Raw genomic sequence first — 18,172 nt, 5'->3', positions numbered from 1 at the left:
CACCGAAAAACACCATAACTGTGAAATTAATTTGAAACATTGATCTCATCACCCCAGGAGAATTAGAGTCCAAACTCCAAGCTCAACTTCGCCTCACCCCTCGTTTTCTTAACACCAATGAGCTCACCGAGCATTTCAATAAATCGGTCTCTGAGGTTCTAGACCAAATAGCTCCGTCTAAACTTAAAACTAAAAAAATCCCCTCTAAATCTTGGTTTAACTCAGACCTCAACATAGAAAGACGTGCTCTCAGAATGACTGAAAGAACCTGGAAACTAGATCCTTCTCCCTCCCATCTTGCCCTCCTCAGAGCTGCCAGATCCTCCTACAAGAAACACATCTTTAACGAAAAGGCATCTTTTTTCTGTTCGCAACTCTCAAGTGCCAAATATAGACCCAGAGAACTGTTCAACATTGTTAGAAAACAAACCTTCACTACCCCCCTTAAGCTTATGGCCTCCACTACCAAATGTGAAGAAATCTCCAACTATTTCTCTGAAAAAATTGGCAAGATTGATCAATCTTTGCACAAATTCAGACCCCTCCCAACCGACAGAGTACCCCGGAAGCTACCCCTGTACTCCCCGCCTTAGCCACACTGCCCCCTGTTTCATTCCCACTCCTTCCTGCTGCAATAATACCTGAACCCAACCCCGCCCACCAACAACTTAAAAACAAAGCCTCGTGGCATAATTTCCTCCCTGTCTCTTGAAGCCTCTAATATCTTGTCTAAACTAAAACCGTCTTCTCACACAAAAGACCCTTTCCCTTCTAACCTTGTCCAAGATCTTAAACATGTCATTGTCCCATACTGGACCAATATCATCAACTCCTCCCTTACCTCGGGGTATGCCGTCGTCTCCCCCCAACTTGGTCAAATCACCCCCATTCTCAAAAACCCTAAAGCTGATCCTGACGATCCTAACAACCTCCGCCCTATCTCCAACCTCCCCTTCTTCTCCAAAGCCCTTGATAAATATGCCCTACTCCAACTTGACAAACACATTACCACTTTCAACCTTCCTGACCCTCTACAATCTGGCTTTCATAAAGGCTGTAGCACTGAAACCGCATTGCTAAAAATCGTTGATGATATCCACCACGCACTGGATACGGTTGTGTCCTCCCTACTCATTCTCCTCGACCTCTCTGCTGCATTTGACACTGTCAACTACACAACCCTACTTAACACACTCAAATGTCGGTTTGGCCTTAATGGCCCTATCCTTAACTGGTTCACTTCCTATTTTCAACATAGAACTCAACAAGTCAAAATCAAAAATTATCTCTGAAACCCTTCTCAAGTCTCTTGTGGTGTTCCCCAAGGTTCTATTCTCTCTCCAGCACTTTTCAAACTCTTTATGGAACCCCTCACTGCCATACTAAAACAAGCCAGAATTAACTACCACCTATTCGCCGATGACACTCAACTATACTGTAAAATTAAATCCCATTCTAATGTCCTGCACCTAAATAACACCTTGATTTCGATCCAATCCTGGTTCCACTCCAATCATCTCAAACTCAACCCTAATAAAACTGAAATTATTATTTTCCCCCCTGAAAACAACTCACTCCCTATCCAATCATGGATCTTCGATCTCAATGCCCTCAACTGCCCACTCTCCTTATCCAAAACAGTTCAAACTTGGGGCATTACCTTTGACAATAAGCTTACTCTCAATACCCATATAAAAAAACTGGGCTTAAGGAGCACACTGCACTCTCCGCCAGCTCAAAAAAATTGAACCATTCATCCCAGATGAAGATTTCAAATCCGTACTCCAATCCCTAGTCCTCTCGAAAATTGACTACTGCAACGATATCCTGTCCCAAACCCCCAAAGTCCACCTTGCCCCCCTAAAAACCATAATCAACCAAGTGGCCAGACTTATAACGGACACTAGAGGTTTCAACCACATCTCTCCTTCCCTTAAAGTCCTTAAATGGCTTCCTCTCGAAGGCAGATCTGCCTACAAAACTGCCTGCATTACACACAAAGCCCTTCACTTTAAGTCGCCGATCTACCTCTCAAGCAAACTCAAAATAGCAGGCTGCTCCCATTAGTTGAGAAGCACCAACACACTCCTCCTCGTCCCCCCTCTTCAAAAAAAGAAAGCCTCTCAATCTCTTTCCTTCTCAGGTATGGCTCCCAACTTATCGAACACCCTCCCTATTGATTTATGCAGGAACGCCTCTTACTTCAGCTTCAAAAAAGACCTCAAACTCTACCTGCTTCTCGCCTACTCCTCCCTCTCCCCCAACTATACACCCCTCCCCCTCCCCCCTGACTTATCTTCCCCCTCTCCCCTACCCTTTCTCCCCCTCCCCATCTCTGTGACCCCTTCCTTCCACTCCTTCACCCCTCCGCGCACATCAAGCCTGCTTCCTATATACACTAACCAAGTAGTTAATCCTCTTGTTGCTGTAAATAATTGTTTGTACGCACTATGGGCCCGATGTAGGTAAATCTTTTTTACCACTTCTTAAATACCGATTCATACCGAATCGGTATTTAAGAAGTGGTAAAAAAGAGGAGGGGAGATGTAGGTATTTCAGATTCTGTAAATACCGAATCGTTAAGATTCGGTATTTACTGATTCTGTAAATACCGAATCGGTAATGCCCATTGATTCCTATGGGCATTGAAGCCCATAGGAATCAATGTGCATTACCGAATCGGTATTTACAGATTCGGTAAATACCGAGTTCAGCAAGGGTGCAGGGGGTGTCACTTTGACACCCTCTAGCACCCCCAATACAGGCATGTGTGCCATGTGGCACACAGACATGCCCTAAGGGCATGTCTGTGTGTCACATGGCACAGGTGTGCATGCACACATGTGCATGCACACCTGGATTCGGTATTTTACCACCCAATTGGATTGGGTGGTAAAATACCGATTCTTAAAGCCCTGTGGCACTCTGACATGTGCCAGCTACATCTGCATTTACAGAATCGGTATTTTACCGAGTCTGTATTTACCGATTCGGTAATTGCATGCCCGACATCTGAAAACCCTAATACCGGTCGGAAACGGCCAAAATCGGCCGTTTCCGACCGGTATTAGGGCTCCTACATCTGGCCCTATATCTTTTCCTTCAAGCAGTTTCCTCTGTCGCTTATTTACCAACGCAAAATGTTATGTTTACTTTGTTCCCTATACTGATCTAAACTTAACACCGCACTTTATTACTGTATTTTTTACTTCATGATGTGTATTTCTTCGGATACTTTCCGTCTATATTATCTTCATACCTATGTAAAGTGCTCTGATACCCATGGATGTAGCCAGCGCTATAGAAAACCTTTCTAAATAAATACATAAATACATTTATCTTAACAGGTCTGGGGACAGGTTATCACCACTCTGGGACATTTGGCCTCCGTCCTGCCAGAGGAGCAACTAGATAAAGAGCTTCCATGGTTGGTTAAAGAGGTTGAAAGCCTCCAACCCCAGCTGCCTGCTGATATGGCATTTCGTTTGCTCAAGGTGAGTGTGACCTCGATTTGCTGTCCATGCCTGCCACTGCAACCATTCCCAAGTGATCCGCTCATAATGAACACCCTATACCATAGTGAGAAATTAGCTTCAATGAAATAATAAATTATTGAGAAATGAGGACCAAATACAGAACTAAAGAATTCCATTTGTGAGTCACTTACACCACAGCTGGAGTTGTGCAATGGTTCAGGCCTCCATCATGTACACTTTGGGCCAACATATTGATATTACACACCTGACACTACCAATGTTCTGAGTATCAGTAATTTTGAGTTACAGGAAAAATTTATGATTCCAAGTTTGCCCCTAAGGTAACCATGAGAAATGGAAATACCACATCAATTCAGACTGTAATTTCCCACTATTTGACACACTCACCTCTGATAATTTTTTCGGCTTTGAGCTGGTGTATTGAGTGGAGAGATGAAGGGTTTACGGTGAATATAGTTTTTCAAGCATTCATTCTAAATACTGAACCAGCTAAATTCTGATTTGTACACAATTTGTGAAGACAGCTTGAGAAGCAAAACTTGTATTTTTATTTGTTACATAATAAAGGAAATATGTGAACCCAAACAATTGTGCTAGAATTAAAAAAGAACATCAACCTTGCTGCAATTTTTCCACTTGTTGTGATACTGGGTAAGTCAAATTTGGTTATTTGAGTGAAATCAAGCATACTGACGTCCCATATTGGTGCGTTAATGACAACAGAACAGCAAATCTTCAGTCACTAGAACCCAGCGATAGGTCCTGAGCAGCTATGAGGCATCCTGAAGCCTCAGTGACCGCTTTGAACATACAGAGGGACATTGTATCTTCTCTAGTCTGAGGGGCTGCTTACACCCTTTGAAATACAAGTTGGATACCACAAGTAAATGTTTAAAGGACTTTCACTAAAGAGCACAATGACTTTGCATTACACTCCTGGTGACCAAACATACAGGTAAAACAAGGTAATTTTAAGAGGGGCCCTGGAATTGTATCATGTTGGTAATCAATAATTTGTTGGCATTATTGAATACTACTTTTGGTTGCTATGTGAAATTTTAAAAAAACATTAGCAAAGGAAATATTCCACATATACTGGGGTTCATACTGCATTTGCTGAAAAAGCAAGAGAGACGTACAGCTTGGTAAAAACATTATTGGGATCATTACTTCTTGAATATTCCAATTTTCATTTCCACAGAAATATTGTTTGGAGAGGCTTTAGAATAAAAGATTAGTGCCGAGGCTCTAAGTGGGCCAGTTTCTGCAGGATCTGATCACTTACAGTTCAAAGGACAAGATGTTCAAATTTACTTACTAGGCCTTCTTTTGACAGACTCCACTTGGAATAAACATTTGAAAGCCAACTAAAAACCAAAAACAAATCACAAAAGTTGGTGTAAGACATACTGACCATGCACTTAATTTGAGCCATTTTTCCGATGATTCTTCTGAGTCTTCACTGTAGGTGAGAATTCTCCTCATTAGCATTGGTGAATCTAAATGTGTTCCTAAAACAGTTTTTAGGCACACATCTTTTGTCCTGCAGCTCCTGCCTCCAAGTTACCTGAGATTCTTATAAGCAAATGCTCCCACATTGAGGCACAGTCTGCATGGCTGCAAGGGGGACATTGAGGAACGTTGGTCCACAAATGTTAAAAGTGAAACAGGTGCAGTGGCACTGGGATCCAGGGCTTAGAAGAGCACCCACATTAATACTGTATTGTACTATCTAACGAGCTGATTTCCTTTCAGTAGTGCCCATCTACCCGTGCTACATCTCAGTGTGCCCTGTAGCTGGAGGTTTATCTGGTTGACTTTGTATGAGGATATATGGGGGGGTGGAGCACTTGGAGAAGCAGGCAGATACCTAAAGGTCCTCCGGGATGAAGAGGGAGAACCAGGGGAATGAATAGAAGGTCACAGAGATGAGGAAGAATTAATGGAGGAGGAGGACCAGGTCCACCAGCAGGATTAAGAACACAAGGAACTGGATGTCCAGGAAAATAAAGAGAAAACTATAGCAGGAGGACCATGAGAAAGACCTGGAGGATCACACAGCCAAAGACCAGGATGACTGGGACCACCAGGACATGAGGATCAGTGAGCCCAAAAAAAGAGGAGGCTGAGTAAAACTAGGATGAGAAGTAGAATGAGGAAGCCCAGAAGGACCAGAACCAGAAGGTGAAAAGAGGGGAAAAGGATGGCCAAGTAGAAAAGGAAGACTATCAGGAGGACGAAGACCACAGAAGAAGAAAAAGATGACATATCCACAAGGAGAACCTAGACCACTACAAATACCGCACACAGGATGAGGAGAATGAAGACGACCATGAGGATGACTAGTAGGGGGTCAAGTGGGGAGAGGAATTGGCCTAATGACTAGGGCAGTTGACCTTGAATCTGGGGAACTTGGTTCGAGTTTCGGCAATGACGCTGAACATCCTGTGATTCTGGGCAAATAACTTAATCTCCCATGCCTAAAAAAAGGAATGTGTCCTCATGTAATGCAACTGGTGCTGTGTAAAGCGCTCTGACACACGATACTGGGTCAAGTTCACGATGTATAAAACTCCATACATTTTCTTTACAAAGATGCCCATGAAGTTTTGGGACTTCAAGACCACCAGAAGGATTTGGAACACTAGAACCAACTGGGGACCAATACCATGCCCCAGAACTAAGAAAACCAAAAGGATCAAGACCAGGAGGACAAGGAAAAGGACTTCTAAGAGGTAGGAGAAAAAAGAAGAAAACCAGGAGGAGGAAGACCAGAAAGAGGAGGAGGACCAAGAAGAGAAATATGAGGTCAGGAAGTCCAGAACAACAGTCGCCACCATGACCATCCTGAAGGCCAACACCAAGACCGCTAGGAGGAATAGCACCAGAAGATTCAGAGTACCAGGATGAGGATGACCAGGACTAGCAGGACCACAAGCATAAGGACAAGGAGGATCATGAGGACCAATATGACTCAGACCAAAAGGAAGAACAACTAGGACGGGCACAGCAAGAAGCACCATGGTGAAGATAATATTTACCAACAGAAGGTTGGTCTCAGGAGGATGAGGGCCACTTATGAACAATGAACAATACCCAGGAGGCTAGGACCAAGAATATGTAGATGAAGACCAGGAGGATGAGTTTGAGGAAAACTACGAGGTGGCAGAGGGGAAAGAAAGTAAGAGGAAGTTCAGGAAGAAGAGATCTAGAAAAAAGAAGAGTATGAAAATCAACCCAAAGATTAGGGGAACTACGAAAAGGAAGACTTGGTAAACGAGGAGCATGAAGGTGAAAGCCTACAGGTGGGAGACCAGGAAGAGGAGAATGACCAGGAGTAGAGGGACAAATGCAACTAAGAAGACCAGGAGCACTAGGATTACCGGGTTCACAAAGAGAATTGGTGGACCATGACCAGGAGGATCAGGACACAACCATCAAGAGATTCACAAGAAGAAACATCAGTTGGACTAGGTACAGGAGTAGCAAAGGCAGAATGAGGATTTGAAAAAAGGAAAGGGAGAGCAACAAAACTGATTAGTGCCATCAAGAGCAAGACCAGCATGAAGACCAGGAACAGGAAGACCAAGACCAGGGAGGAAGGGACTAAGATGGCTAAGTGGATCTAGACAACAGTACCATAAGAAGCAGGAGCAGCAGACAACCAAGTGAACTCGAACCACCAAGAGAATTAGGACAACCGAGACAAGGGCCATCAGCAAGAGTGGATAGGAATACAGGGCCTACAATGACAATGATTATGAGCTATGTGTTAGGGCATGCCCCAGTAAATGCTGCATATGTTTGGTTGTGGTTCCTTGATAGACCACAATCCAACATCTGATGCCAACAGAGAACACTACTATGTGAAGCACAGCAAGTCAAGAAAACAGACAAACCAGTGAAGAAATAATTCAACCTATGAATGGTCATCTGTCAAAATGTACTCGTGGTAATGTCTATTAAGAATTAGAACACTTGAGAGCTCATTCAGACACAAACTCACTCTGGCATTCATACAGAATTTACACTTTAAAGTTTGTAACTCACCACTGTCCATCACCATTTCCTCAAATTGCCCTTTGGCCTCACCCCAGTTTTCTTATCTTCTTACAGACCCTTGAGTTATGCATGCAGGCAGCTGTTACTAAGAGTTGCAGAGGCCTGAATGGAACTGTACCAAATGTTCTTGCAGCCCTGCATCACCTGGTAAGTATATACATAAGAATATACAAAGTATCTCAGTGGGAAACAACAGTCATTTCCTATGTAACATATTGTAACAAATAAAAGAACCACATTGTTCCCATTTATAGCAAGAGTGTTTTTAAAGGAGAACATTTGGGAAAAATATTAAATTTTAATCCATAAAAAGCCTTGTTAAGTGCAATCTCAGCAACTGAAAAAAGAGCATATGCCATTTGCATTTTTCGATGTAACCAGGAGTCATGCCTCTCGAAAGCAATCAGAGCAGGTTGTCTTCACACCGCTACTTGGTAGTGTGGGATCTTCACTTATTCACCACCAGGTATTCCCTACTGTGAACTAGATCCCCACATGTAGACCCAGGATCACCAAATGGTAGCAAATGTACAAAACGAAACATGAAAATCTGCTCATGCGTGCAACCCAGATGTGAGCTTCCATATTATATTGGTTTGGGTCATCCTGTAGTCAGAGATGGTGAAAGTTCTAATGACCTTGTACTTTTCCTTCCCACTATATCATTTTAAACATTTTCCGGACACATGACAAATTTCAGTGTGATTCATGCCAGACCAACACACAGAGTCTCATCAACATGAACCAATTATCATCAAGAATGCAAAGAAAGAAGATTATTGCAAAAACCATGTCAGAACTGTCAGCGTAGTGAGGTACTAGGCAGGAGCCACCCATAAATCCACCTCTCTGCAACTATGACTCTCATAATAGGTAACAGAGAAGGATACCGACCTGAAAGAGAAACGTCTTACCAAATAACAATGGTTTACAACAGAGACATAATCGCTAACAAAGCTTATCTCAGAGGATCAATTGTCCATCTAGACTTTTCTATATAACATTTACTGGACTCTCTGTGACAGTCCCAACAACAGGAAACCCAATGCTTATACGGTTGATAAAAGAGGTTTAAAAACATCACATGTCATAAATCGATAGGTTTAATATTAAATAGTATATATCATATACATCTGATTAATAACATCAATTGAAGGAAATTCATTACTCATTCCACCAATATTGGACTCACAGATAATGCTGTTTTCCACGCAATTGAATTTGCTGTAGCGCTGTATGGATCATGGCCCTACAATGCCTCACAAACTCTTATGCTGTCATTCCCCGACTGAAAGTTATTTGCTGTCTGGATGTACGGGATTGGCTTTCAGATAGCCTAGCTTCCATTATTGTTTATTATTGCTTTGTTATTGACAGATCTGCACACCCTCAAGGGGAGTTTCCGATGAAAGGGAAGAGCCACTCAAGGTGTCCACAGCCATTATCCTGTCACTGGGTAAGTTGGTCAAAAATTGCATGTATGTTTATATTTGTGATACTGCAAGTATATTATTGTCTTTACTAGGGATCAGGTCCTCAGAAACATTAGTTTCTGTTCACTGCCCTACATATAACTTGATCTTCCTAAAACCTAATATTGCTTGAGTTTTTATCTCCCTTCCCAGTGCATTGGTTGACTTTCACTGGAACATGGAGTCCACTTTAATATATACAGCTATAGTAATCACATGAGTATTATGTGCTCGTAAGATCATCATTAAATGTTGTAGACCATTGATATCGTACCTCCTGGATATGAGTCGAATAATATCCGTATATTTGGCCTTGATGACCTGCTCCCCTGCATTGAGTTTCTCCTTGCATGATTTTATGTTGTGTTATTTTTCGTTTATGTCTATTTTTTCTCTTCACTTTACTCTTGCAGCCCATTCTCACTCTAGTGAGGTCCTTCAATATTTTGAAAGTAGCTTGATCCAGATGGGTGCAGAGTCCCGTGCAGTAACAATACAGCTGCTCTGCAAGCTTCTTGCTGAAACTGGTAAGACTGTCAGTGGGTAGGTGGCAGTGTGTGATTTAGGTAGACATGGAGAATAGTTAAAGGACTAAAATTCGTCTCATGGAATCTGGAGCCCTTAATTATAGTCCCAACGTACTCCCTTACTTAACCAATATGGTGCAGCTCTGAGCAAATCAGTTCAATTTCATATTCCTCAGCTATATTAACTGCGAATAGTTTCTGGTAGAGCACTGTAATTTAAGATCAAGCCTCCCTTCCATCATCTTCAATAACATGAATTGTGGTGAAAAAATAAAGTAGTGGTCAAACAATGCCACTTCTGTCTTTTCCGTTAATTGTTCCCATTATGAGCCATTAATGGGACATGGACACTGTGAACAGAGATCCTGACATAGATACTGGACAGGAATAAAAAGGGACATAAAATGTGGAGCAGGAAGACAAAGACACGCTCAGTGGGACATGATGACACAGACATGTACAGTGGAACAGGAAAGCATTGATAGGCCCATGGGACTCACAGTCACAGGCTCGCAAACCAAAACTAAAAGACAGGACCCTCAGGGTGGTCAGCACAGTTGATAGCGGAAACTTCCTCTACTTATCTATTAATCTTGATCTTACTAGAAAAAAGATAATATATGTGTGTTATAAACATTTGGTGTATGGCTTTATTTCATAGATTCAGAAGGTGCCTCTTATCTGGATGCTGTCTGTCACGTGCTTGAGGATGACAATCGCAAGGTACCATCAAGCTATTATGTGTGAAGCAATCTGTGTTAAAGCAGTTTCATACCCAACACCTCAATCTAATTAAAGTTTTGCACTTTTTGGATAGTGCAGTATTCTCTACTTACAAGGACTCATAGCAGTGGTATGCATACAACAGTCTGTTGATTTTCTCCAAGGCAAATCTTCCTGGAGTCGTGGGTCATGGAACCTCCATTTATGTGTGTCTGTTCAGTGCATCCTGTGTTCCATTGTTTCCCTGTCCAAGTGGGCATATCCCAGTTTTCCTGTCCTACGCGCTGGTCCCTAATTGTTGAAAAAATCTGTGTTAAGAAACAATTCTTTTGTGCTGTCCACGTGTTTGGTCTGTATTTCACATTGAGTTGGTCTGTAACACCCTTCACTGAAGAGGAGAGTGTTGATAATCAAATCAAGGGGTTTGAAGTTTAGAATAATAATATCTGCTCAAACCTTTAACAACCGGGGAGTAAGATATTTTGTTGATGAGTCAAAGGTCTCTTCCAAGAATGTTATTCGGGCTATGTCTCAGCAAAATCTCACCAAACGTGGATCAATAGTGCAGAATAATATTCAGTGTGCACATTTGAAAAGTCAAATTGTGATATAAAAGATGTATTGTCTGTAGAGATTGGAATACATGTAACTTTCTTGACGCCATATACGTCCACAATGTGCCCAACTTCAGTGACATTGAGAAAGCAGGTAACTTCAATAACAGCATCACCATGGTCAGCATTACAGGACATAGGCATAAAAGAAAATCGCAAAAGTAATTTTCTTTTGATAATCAACAAAACCTGTATTTCCATAACTGGGTCTCTAATGTATTCTCTTTGGGGGGTGTAATGATTTTGTCATTTTTAACCTCATGATATAAATCCAGTTGACTTTACATACTTGACAGACTAAACCAGAAACATGAGAGACAGGACTCTGCGAGGAACGGTAGAATCACAGAAATCAAACATGGATGTATTCTTTGGTGGTTGAAGCCATTGGGGCCACCTTGTGCAAATATGCAGCATACAGAGCCATATTAGGGACGTGAATTTTAACCCTGATACGTGGATATAGGAGAACGTGACTATTTACGGTCTTGAGAACAAATGACTTCTTGAAAGTGATATGGACCAACCAAACATCAAGGTGTGGGATAATGGACTTTCAGTACTTTAACTCATTTGTTAACTGATGGCAGAGTGGGGATGGTGTAAGTTTGCTATATCCTGCGGATGGAGTTAGAAAGAGGCCATCATTCTTCCCACAGACTACTATTGGTTGTTTTCATTCCCACAGTAGTGAAATCCACAGCCTATTTTTCAGTCTAATTTTTTGTAATCAATACCAGGTCCTGAGAGGTTCTTTGTTGATTTTAACTTACCTGGACATATTTTGCAATCTTTTACCAAGTCCCAGGCACCTATTGAAGGTGTAGTCTACCTGGAATGTTTGAATATTTCCTCAATTTCACTTCGGTCAGACACTATGTAAAAACAGTTAAATTAAATTGACTCCAGTTTCATTCTCATAGTGTCTTAATAACCCTTTTCCAATATTTTTATAAAGGTTGCATCCAGGTACTAGCTTTCCACACATAACAAAATGTATCTTTCTATCCTCTGTGAACAAAAGGGAAGGAGGGATTGTATGATTTCATCACACTCCCTTGCTGCTCCCTCACCAGAATGTGGGATTTGATCCAATTTATATGCCAAAAGGGATTCTCACTAAACATGCTTACCATTTTTTTTATTATAGGTTATTCTTGCTACTTTAGGTTTAATATCCGGTTTAACATCCAAAGGTTATTATGATATGAACGGAAGAGCTGTGATTGAATATGTGCTCAAAAAGTACAACCTCCTCACCAAAGAGAAAGTAAGTGGTAGATGTACATATTTGTTTAAGTGAATGTGTTAGGGAACAGCAACCGTAGTCAGTCAAAAATAAATAAGGGAACCTTTTAGCCCCCTTGTGCCCCGATGAAGCTCCTATGTCATATAATATAGATCTGCAGTGTTCCATATTTGCCCCGGGTGGTGGAATATAGACCTTGTGTCCCTCTATTTAGTTCCCATAGGCCCGCCTTGACATTCCATGTTCTCCATTTGAGCCTAATGTTTCCCCACTACCACCCCAGTATGTCTTTCACCCTCCCTCGCTTTAAAGGTCTCCCTTGCTCCATCTATCTGCTTACATTTGCACCTGAAATTAAAATGCTCAGACACCGTGGGAATGGCACAGGATCCCAGCAGTGCTCACAGTCAGTGCAGAGGCCTACCACACAATCCAGTCTATGAAAGGCAACTGACCATTAGACTTTACCAGAGCTTCTACAGTGATTGGGCAAGGCACAAGGGCATTCCGCTACTGCACTTAAATGATGTCACTGACAGTGTATTATCCTGTTACATACCCTTCTTTACTGTTCAAATGCCTGACAGGGCAAACTACCAAATCCTGCAGAAAGTAGCACAAATATACTTCAAATCAATATTTCATATCAACATTGTCTCCCAAAAATGTAGTTCCTGGTATTCTTTTGTCCTTATTAAGAGTAAAAAGTCCCATAATATAGCACATACTTCCTCATCAAGCGGTGGGGGCAGGGTGCATGAGCAGCCCAATCCCTGTGGTAAGGATGAGAGACTACCTTGAGGTGCCTGAGGTGCAATGTCTCAGGTGTAGTGTCCCATGTATCAGACACTTACATATTATAAGTGAGTCCACCAATATATCTGCTGTATATGAATGCTATACCCTTCCCTGCCAAATTACTGAATAATAATACAGAGCAGAGCATGAGAGCATAACCTCATGTATACATTTTTATTTACATGTTTGAGGTGATTGTTTTTGTTTTCACATTTGAATTTAATCCAAGAGATTCTCTTTGGCTTGCAACTTGGATTAGGAAATTGTAATGTTTTGACTCTCATATCTCTTGTCCCTCCGTAAGGAGAGAAAACATAGTGAAAATAATGTGAAAATACATGTTACTTTACTTCTCTTGCTTTCCATATTTTCACAGTGTACTAGTCACATGGATCATGAGTCTGATGTTGAGGAAGAGACCATCTGCATTCAAATCTCTCAGTTCCTCAATAAAATTGCATTACGCCATAGAAATACTGATGAGGTAAGTGAGAAGGATGTGGAACAAGGGGGGACATTTAACTAGGAGTGTAGAAAATAGAAATTGCAGAATATCCAGCGAGTCCTGATTTCCCAGGTGATCTTAATTATCCTCCAACTCACATACAAGCATGTTTTAGTAAAGCTCCCTCTGCTACAGGGTTGTATGTGGGAACCATGCAGGCATTCATCACGCCTGCCTTAACAATGTGGTCTGAACCACAAATGCGTGTTTAAAATGCACTCCTTTACCACACAAGTTGTTACGATGACTTGCCTTAGGGAAAGCGCTGGACTTTGGAATAGTACAATTTACTATTCCGACTCCACTCTGCGCAAAAGTAGGGAAAGTGTTAAATTTAAAGTCCAACACTTGTTGTAATGACTTTCATTTTTAAAAGGAAGCATTGTAAAGATGCATTCGTGGTTTGGACCACGTTTTTAAGCACGGCGTGGTTCGAGACGCGATGTAAAGGCTGTTTCCTCTGCTGCTGGGATGGAGTTCTGCTGTCCCATGCGGTCCTCATTCCCAGTGTTTGCAGCATTCGGGGAAGATTGCTAATCAAATCCTACCTCATTCATTTTAATGAGGCAGGAGGTTTTGCATTCTTCTAAATAACCAGTTTGAAATGAGACTGAATGGTACATGAGTGATATTGCAAAACATTGCTACTCAATTTGCATCTAATATTTGCTATCTGCTCCATGATGCATCAGTCACCAATATTTCACATCAACAGGGTCTTTCATTCCCAACAATGGCTTTGCATACTCTGGCACATTGATAAAGATAATTATATGAAGATAACAGCAGATAATGAGATCATTTGCAAAGTTCAGCTCACTTGCAGGATTTTTTGGAGAGTAAATGTTGCACACATTTTCTGCAAATAATGTCTTCATTCTCTTTGGATGCAGAGCCACAGATTGTAGCATTAAACAGGGTTGGTGCTACTTGAGTGTAATACTAGGCATCTGCCTTGGACACCATCAGCAAGGAATGGTATAAGGAAGGGTAAGAATTAAATGTAGCCCCATCTCCAGGAGAGGTGGACCTAGAAAATGACACATGACCTTAGGTGCCAAAAACCCTCCCACCGGGAATGACTGTTTATCTGTGGAAATAAAGCCTTATTAAATGCTAATGATACAAATAACGCATTTGCCGGTCTTTCTTGCAGGAATTTTGGAAAGAGATTTTGAGCTCCATGCTGGAAGAGGACTATACTTCATCTGTGCCAGCTCTGTGCCAGATGCTACTTGTTGTGGATAAACGAGCAAGCATCAACTTTCAGAAATGTGGTGAGTCTTATGCATCCCACTCATTGATATTGTGGGATTGATCGTTGAAGGTGGTTAATGCTTCCTCCTCAGCTCCCCAGATCACCTCTTACATAGTCATGATATGGCATGAGGTAAGAAATCAGTCCATTAGCTCAGGAGTTGTGGTTGATTTATTATAGCATGTGGGTGTCCTTCTTTCAAATAACAGTTTCTGCTCTCCTTTTAGAGTTATATGTATCTGTGCCAATGTTGCTGCTCTCTACATACTTTCTGCAGTTTGCCAGCCATAAAGTTACTTTCCTGTTGGTTTCATCTCTTCATCTGGTTAATGCTCTCAACCCCTGTCAACTGTCCCAGGTTTCCACACTATGTGAGGCTACTCAGTCCTCTAATGCTCCTCTGCATACCTTGGAGTGTTTTTGCTCTCTTTGGAATTACTTCTGTCTGGTATGCTGATCAGACCCTTCTGGGTATGGTACCTATTTATACGCGTTTAATTTTGTTGACAGCAACAGGGGTGTATTTTATTCCTCCATGGAGTTACTTTTAGTTATTATATTTTTCTCTGCAATGTTTCTGGTTCAACATTTTGGACCTCAGATCCAGACTAGAATACAAGTAATTGGCCCCCACTTGACTTATGGACCTGGTACACAAGGATGCCTGCTCAATGAGGGTAAGTGAAAAAAAATATTTTGACTGACTCCAAGGTTAGGAGGAAGATTTGCATCTGTGGGTGAGTACCTGTAATTGCATGCTGCATTTCCAGGGTTCCAATTAGCTCTCCTCACTCAGTTTTCCATTGGCTGTGTTGCTAACGTGCAAGTGACCTGGACAGATGGTATCATAGACTATTTCTTTGTCACCTGTGTTACGGGGTCGTAAGCAGAAGAGAACAGGCAATATGTGCCCCTATATTGCCTGCCTCACCGGTCATTAACATTATTAGAAAATGGATATGCAAGAACATGTTCTGGAGTCCTATTTTCTTACGGGTATCCGCTGTCACAGAATGACATGGTCCATTCAGGATGCAAAGCAGGTCCACAGCTCCTGCGGCATCCTCGCTTATCCCAATGAAGACTTTTGCCCTGCAATGACAGCTGCAGTGGGGATCTGTGCATGAAAGCTTAGGTCATTCCTTGACAACTGGGGGTGGGAGGGGTAACATTGTAACATAGGACATCAAGGCACCTTACAACTCTAGCAGCAACCTTAGTGGTAGGGGACCTTTGCCAGTATCTGCAGTGATCTCAAAGTATCCTCATGACCTCTAGAGCATCAATGAAATGTCACCCATCACCCCACCCTCTTCTTTGCAGGTACAACTATGTGTCATAAGTGTGTTCATCAGCCATATATCTTTCTTTAGCAAGTGTTACTCAGTATTATATGACGTGAGTATGACACAGCTTCTTTCTTTTGTATCTAAACAGCTAAAGGCCTTCCAATGCGCAGCCTGTTCATCAGACTACTAGTGAGTATCACATACCACCCCCACCACATTCCACCAGATCCCTTTTCCCAAGTTATTTGCTGGCATTTCTATACAACTTGCCCATGAAGATCTTGAATTCAACTCAGCTTTTATGCATATGAATTTGATGGTTTTATTTCCAGTCAATTGCTTATCAGTACAACATACTGCTTACATTGTACAGAAACAGCCAAAATGTGGATTGTATAGAAAACAAGATAGCATTTACAGATACTGTAAAGCCCAGAGAATAAGACCTGATGAAATGATCACGTTTTGAATACTTTGTTGTGGATTTTCAGGTAATTTCTTCTAATCCCCAATGGGATGTCGAAAGGGGAACCTCGGTGTTGGCTCTTCTCGAGCACCTGATTCCTGCAAACTACCCATTTCTAGTGGGACTCGCAAAAATGAAGATTCCGCCCCTGATAGCATATTTAGAAGGTAAGACACCAAAGCATGAGCCAGTGAGCACACAAATTAAACAAGCACTAATGGCATTTAAACAAGCATGGACAAAGCCTATAATTCTGGTGTTCGCTGCTAGCTTTTAGGCTTTGTCATGCTTGTATTTTTTAACGGTTTTTGTAAAACATTTTTTGTGGGAAGAGACGTCAGGTACTAACCAAGATAAAAAACATATTGTCTAAAGTATAAAATATTGTTTTGGTCTTGAAAAGTCCACATTCCCATAGTAGTCCCTGGAACTAAAGAAAAATACTTTGGGTGTGAATATACTCTTTGTGTAAAAGTAGAATGTCATCACTCAGTGAAGTTAGCCTAGGGCTGATTGGCCCATTGTGAATGCTGTGGAGCACAGAAGAGAATGTGTTTGATATGACACAATAGATCCGCAAATGAGGAGGTCTGTATAAGTAAGCAACAAAAAAAAAAAAAAGAAAGAAATACACACAGTCATTTTTTGTAGCCGGCTGCTGCCATACTCCAAACCACATAGACAGAAGCTTCATGCAAGTTCTGTGTTCCTTCCTCATGTTGACAGCAATCGTTTGCTAAAAATCAGTTAGTGACAAAGCTTCTGCAATGAAGTGGTTCAGCTGTCAGACGCAAGCTTGATCACATAAAGAAGCGGTTTCTTGAATCCATGTTTTAAAGTGCACATTTGCTCAAAGATTCCATGAACATAGAAAAAATACTTCTTCAATATATCCAAGGCCATCATGATTATTACACTTCTCAGATCCGCAACAGGTCTTATATTTCAATTGTGACTTATTTTAACAATGTAATATCACCACTTCTTTGAAATTATTGAACTTGAAAAAAGACCACAGGTGGCTTCAATACAAAACACATTTATTAATACCAAACGTTGTCTCTACTTTTATATTAGAAGCAGGTATTAGTCAGGGTACATGGGAGGATAGATTAGCCAACTTAGGCATAACATTGTTTGCATGAAGAGTAAGGCTGAACAGGGTATTTCACCGCAAGTAATATGTAGGAAAATGTTAGGACACTGGTTCAACCATTAGTTGCAGTTAAAAGAAATGTTTTAAATGTTGTATAACTGTATTCTACTATGTGAGAATTTCAAAGTGAGGGACATTAAGAAGAGTTGGTTATATTACGGTGGTAATAATGAATTGATATGTATTACTGTTAGGTTGCACACCCTTGTTTTCTGAAACACAAGACATATTTCAGCCTGTGTATACCAGATATCATGCCGAAGTGTTTTAATGTGTTTTTAGGTAGATATTACTTACTATAATTTCATTTAAGTGAATTATGAAGTGTTAAAATCATTTTGGTCTTGGATATAGTAAAAGAGTATTTGTCTATGTGTATGTAATTTTAGAGCAAGTATGCACTTTTTAACTCTGAACTATGATGGTGATCCCCTTTGTGATCACAGTTGCACCTGACAGCCGAAATGTTTAAGGGCAGAAGTAATACACTGATTTAAGGAGTTAAGAGTAACATCAAGTGCACATGAATAAGTGAGGGCCTTGCAATCAAATACTA

At 41.2% G+C, this 18,172-nt stretch overlaps 1 long non-coding RNA gene across 1 annotated transcript; it reads left to right on the top strand.

Moving 5' to 3' along the window:
• Positions 1–12,066: 12,066 nt before the first annotated feature.
• LOC144782899 (uncharacterized) lies at positions 12,067–14,627 on the top strand. The gene is made up of 3 exons (XR_013601303.1): positions 12,067–12,165; positions 13,319–13,426; positions 14,604–14,627. It is a non-coding gene; the product is annotated as an uncharacterized LOC144782899 (long non-coding RNA).
• Positions 14,628–18,172: the final 3,545 nt, after the last annotated feature.

The sequence above is a fragment of the Lissotriton helveticus genome, chromosome 9 (genome assembly GCF_964261635.1).
Source record: "Lissotriton helveticus chromosome 9, aLisHel1.1, whole genome shotgun sequence".
Classification (NCBI taxonomy): domain Eukaryota; kingdom Metazoa; phylum Chordata; class Amphibia; order Caudata; family Salamandridae; genus Lissotriton; species Lissotriton helveticus.
Note: the sequence above shows the minus strand (reverse complement) of the source record. Positions and strands in the feature narration are given on the sequence as shown.